Below are 5867 nucleotides of genomic sequence, written 5' to 3'. Positions count from 1 at the left end.
AAGGGAGGGAGGGAGGGGAGGGGAAAAGGGGGAAGGAGGGGAAAAAAAAGAAAAAGAAAAAAAAAAAAGAAAGAAAGCAAAAAAAGAAAAAAAAAAGAAATAATAAAAGCGAGGGAAGGGGGGGAAAGTTTGCACCCCCCCCCAAAAAAAAACCCACCAAAAAACACACCAAAAAAAAAAGAAGAAAGTCCAAGGTGAAAGTTTGCAAGGGGGGTGGGGGGGTCTCCCTTCTCTCCTCCTGGGGAGGGGAACAGAGGGAGGAGGAGGAGGAGGGGGAGAGAAATGTTTCTTCTTGGCTCCTTTGGCACCAGTGACTTTGGGCTCCTTCCTCCTGGATTGGCTTTCTCTCTGGCTTTTCTTTTCTTCCCGGGAGCGCAGCAGAGTGCAGCCAACAAAATAAAATAAAAATAGGGAGTGGGGGGGGAGGGGGGGAGGAGGAAAATTTTTTTAAAAAAAGCAATAAAATAAAATAAAGCAACCAAAAAATTGCAAAAAAAAAAAAAAAAAAAGAGGGGGGGGGGGGGTTGCAAAAAAAAAAAAAAAAAAATCTCTCTCTTTCTCTGTCCCCGACAAACAAAAACCAAACAAGAAGTCAGCTGGGCAAGGGGGGCAGCCGCAGATATAGGGAGCCGGTGCCGCTCGGATTTGAGTGAGTTGAAGTTAGACTGAGAGCTTTTCAGTTCAAAGGCGGCGCTGATTGACAGCTAGAAAAAGGGGCTCGAGATCCGGAGGAACGGAGAAGTCTGGGATCCGGGATTATTGACAGGGAGAGAGAGACACACTAGGCACTTAATGAGATGCGGGAGGGGGCGGGGGCTCCCCGGTGACGTGTGCATAAATAAACAGGTTTGGGGAAAGAGGGAGGAGGAGGAGGAGGAGGAGGAGGGTGGGGGAAGTGGAGAAACTAACAATGATCCTTTTTGGCAAGAGAGGGAGAGGGAGAAGGGAGACAATGCCAGGGGGACCCAGCACTTGCCGGGGAGTGACCCAAAGAAAAACACATCACATGCAAGGAAAGGGGGAGGAAAAAGAATATTAAAAAAAAAAAAAAAAAAAAAAGCCAATTTCACTGTCTTCTGAAAGTAAATTTGTGCTGGACGAAGAAGGGGGGTGGAAATCAGGAGTTGGGGGGGAAAACAACAAACCAAAACACTGCCCCGGCGCTTGCTGTTTGCAAAACACTAACTTTTCTGGAGTGGAGAATATTAAATTGAACCTCCCCGTGCCTGCGAGCAGCCCAGCTTCCCTGCAAGGGTTTTTACAGCCTCATCCTTTCTCTGTGTGCACTCATTTCTGGTTTCTTTTTAAACCGTTACTATATAGATATATTTTTTTCTTTGGGAAGAAACTGCAATATATAATATTATAATATTATAAAACCTGCCCCTCCCCAGTGCTGGATTCTTGCCTTCATGATTCTCCTCCTGGCCGGAAGTGCAACCAGATCACTCCTTAGTGGTGAGACACCTCCACAATTATTTTAGGCTTAGGGATAGCATTAGGCATAACATTATTTTATCTACCCCCCTAAGGAGGAGAGGAAAAAAAATGGGAGGAAAAGGAAGATGACTGGGAAGTGGTGGAGGCGGGGGAGACTGGAGGACTTTGACTTTAGAGGTGAAAAGTTTTGGTGGTGCTGGTCACAGCGTTGCACCAGGCAAATGAAATAAAAAGCGGTGCCATAAATGCCACCAAAGCATCAGTTCCACTGAATGGTCCCCAAACCCGCCCGCAAATGAGTTCCCCAATGTAGATTTTGGGGCTGGGGAAAACTGACAGCACACGACCTAAGGAAAGGTCTGCCAAGATTGGAGACAGCTTCTTTTTTTTTGGAAAGTCACTGGCCAGAGATGAGGATCAGCCCAGCAACAAAATGGGGAGCAGAATAATGCAGAGGCAAGAACTGCCATCTGGTACCCGAATATAGCTGCTGGAGAGAGAGGAGGAAAACAAATTGATCTTGTAGCAGTGACAAATTGTAACAATGGCCGAGTCAATTGGGAACTTTAACATGGACAAGGAACAAAGCGGGGAAGGGGGGTGAGGAGGAGAGAGACAGTAAATTCAATGGGAATTAGTAAATTGCCTAATGGAAATGGTGTTAGGAAGCAAGGAGCCCGCTGTATTAAATAATCCAAACATTCCCCAAGAAATCTAACCTGCTGCTCATACTAAGGGCCATTCAGCACATAGGGTTTCCAAAACAAAGCCAATTTGTCATGCAATATTTAGAGAGTTTGGGGGTTGCAGCTAAACTGTCTTCTATAAAAAGAATAATAAAAATAATAGTACAGAGATCGACAAGGCTAACAGGAATTCTCAGGCATTAAAAAGTTCACATGGAAATTTGCATACTAAAGGGAAAGATGCAGACAAAACAGAAATAAAAAAAAATCACTGCAACTTACAACTTTAATATTAATCAGTAAAGCAGAAATAGAGTGAAAGGAAGCATGAAAAGAAGTAAAACAAATGTGTACATTTAATCAGACAGGATTGCATAGGACACAAAGAACAGGGCTAATTAGTCTCAGCAGGTAGGGACTAACCTTCAGACTTCATAAATAAATAAGTCTGTGAACAATGTCTAAGTGGGAATATGGAGACAGAAAAGGGATTATTTCAAGACACCAAGTAAAAACATGAAGAATGAAATACTTCACTGTTAAATCAATGCACAAATGGATTTAACAGTTTCTTTTTCTTCTGGTCTTTTGACTAACTTGCTTTTACTTTTAGACATTTTGCAAATAGCTATGGTTGGGCACACACTTCCCAACTGTCCCCGGCTCTGTACTGGACTGCATTTGCAAACTGTTTACTTGCAGTGTGACACATTAACAAATATACTCAGTTTGGTGTGCCTTTTGATTTTTTTTTAATTCCTTTATACCCTGGTATGATAGGAGATTAGAAACAACAAGCATGCTGAACTCCCATTTACTTTCTAGGACCAGGTGTTGTAACGTGATTCAACTGAACAAAAATATATTTACTATGCATTGCTCTATATAAAGATGCGTTTTGTGCTCTGTTATGCCTTTTTAACCCACGTATTTCTGTAACAGTGTTACGCTATCATTTTTATCACTACTAGTTAAAGATCAACAGTGTGGTGGGGGGTCTGGATGTGGAGGGAAGACAGTTTCTGCCCCAAGGGATTTGCAAAGGATGGGCCTGATCCTTACATGTAAATAATGTCAATACTCTGCTGGGTAATGTTACTCAAGTGGTAAGATCAAACCCTACCTTGGGAGGTCCAGATCCTGTATCAGAGTTGTAGCTCCTGACCCCAGGATGATCTATCTCCCCCTACACAGCAGGGACTCTTGCCCCTAAACAGAGGTGCAAGGAAGTTATAAAGCTGCAGAAATCTGCTGTATGGAGTTCAAAACTGGGCCTCAGCTATTTACTATGCATTTTCTAGGTGACCCTTGATGATCCTTTCAAGTTTACATTTTTAAAATACTCCAACTCTTGTCATTATTTATTAAAATGACAAACTATACGCAAGGATCCCAACAACACTTACAACAGCCGTGCATCGCATCTGATTTCATCCACGGTTTCTGATTTGTAATAGTTCCCCGTTTTGCACAAATGCCTCTAAGGAAACAAGAGAGCTCCAAGGGTCAATAGCACCTGTTAGCAAGAGTGCTCTCAGGTGGTACTCCGGATAAGAAGTATGTAACTTGCAACAGCCAAAGTAATATCATTTTCAGACAAAAGTCAAACTAATCCATTGTGTAAAACATTTGATTTATTGTTCGGATACCCAATTTTAAGGAACAGCTGGTGTGTCAAAACCAGGTGCTCAACATTTGGTCTCCTACAGACATTAGTTACCTTGGCAAACCTGTCAGGCAGTGTAGACCAGTGCAAAAGTGCTGTCCAGACTAGCACAGCTCTCAGTCTTGCTACAATGCACCCTCTGTCGGGCTGGCTTAGTGAAACACCTGGGACAAGGTACGGGTGAGGGTGCCAGCCGGTTCAGATTGGGCAACAGACAAGAGAAGAGAAATGAAGGCAACAGTCACAGGGAAAACCTGTAGTCTCATGAAAAAGGACACTGCATCTTTATTATCCTACCCAAGGCCATGTCTGTGTTAAGGAAATATCACCTGCTAGGTACCCATTGGACCTCTTCACCTAAGACCCCCTCCTAGGAACAGAAGTTTATTTTTAAAATCTCTACATGCAGCAAGGCACGCAATTCCAGTAATCTGTCTCAAAAAGATGAAAGGACTTGAGCTGACCATGCTATAAACTGAACCTGGACATCTGCAATCTTAGACCACAAGTTCTGGTCTCAGTATTATAAAGCTTTTTTACATTGAGTAACTTTAGATGACACAATCTGGAACAATCGCGCTCGCCCCGGCCCCCGTCTGCACTAGCACCTCCACCACTGCTCCCGACAATGGAGTTGTTTCCAGCACGAGCAAGGCAATGACGGTCATTTTTTCAAGGGCAAGCGAGATTCCAGAATCAAAGGAGAGAAACCCTGGGATTTTTCAGGAGTCATTGTCCTGACAAAAAACAAACGTGAAAACTTAAGGAAGCTGTAAAATGGGGAAATATCTAAAAACAAAGTCATGGGCCTCTTGCTGGTTTCTTGTTCAATCATCAAGTGTCTTCCTCACTTCAGAGAGAAATACTGGGAAGTTAGACACCCAAAGACCTTTTGCATCAATTTTTTTTTTTTTTTTTTACTTTGTCATAGGGTGAAACTTCTTTAAATCCTTGCACTGTTTTGCAAGCCATGTCTATGGATCAGTAGAATCATTTTTCCCTTTCTAGTGTCTAAAGTTTTGCTAAGCGTCTGGCTTTTGATAGAGACAATTTTACCTAATAATAAAACAGTTAATGGGTAGAAATATGCATTCATGCAGAGTTTAATCACACATTATCATGAGGTGATATCAAGTACTATAGATGTGTGTGACAAGAAATAGGTTTCTGAAACACAGAGCCCTCCATAAATATACCATTTTTTATTGACAACATGTCTTTTAACCCTAATAGTAATGGAAGAAGTCCAATAAATGAAACATTTACTGCATAACTTGCCTTATTTTCGGGTGGTGTCTGATTCCTTTCTAGCTGTCTCTAGAAGATGTTTTTAGCCTAATTTGCTCCCTAGAAATTTCACTCGCTAGAGTTATACATCTATGACGTTTTATTGCCTGAAGCCAAGTCTGAATAAGAACTTTCTTAAGATATACTTATCCTAATGCCAGTCTACAAGAATTGGGCTGCTTTAGTTTGATTTATTTGTGCAACACTGATGTATGGTGTGCATACACTCTGTCGACTCTCAGCCTTGGTATAGGACTAATGTTTCCAAATATGAAAAAAAAGAAATAAATTAACAAGAAAAGGCAAAGAATCTGTGATCATTTCTGAATTAATCAGCCATATATTTGCGTTTATGTGTGTGTATTATCCAAGCTATTTAAAATAGCAATTTTTTAAATATTTTTATAATACCTTTTTTGCAGGAATCCCAAAGAACTTGAGTGTAGGTACAAACATGCATAAACATATATGCACACGTGCACACACATACATACATATATATATATACACACACACACACACACACATATGTGTAATACTATAGAATTATAGTACTATACTTATACTATAAACTCTAACATCATCCAGTATATGATTGCTGTTATAGATATATATAGAGATCAAGCAGCTGGTGTGCTGAGACCACTGTCGCTAACAATAGTCAGTGTTGTTTTATGACTTCCTTGTGCTCTTTCACCCATTCTCTCATATTTTTGCTCTTATCTTGTACAGCATCTAGCACAATAGGATCCTGGCCCATGACTGAGGCACCCAGGTGACAGTGTAAT

Source organism: Alligator sinensis, unplaced genomic scaffold, assembly GCF_000455745.1.
Source record: "Alligator sinensis unplaced genomic scaffold, ASM45574v1 scaffold559_2, whole genome shotgun sequence".
Taxonomy (NCBI): Eukaryota; Metazoa; Chordata; order Crocodylia; family Alligatoridae; genus Alligator; species Alligator sinensis.
This window is presented reverse-complemented; position numbering follows the sequence as displayed.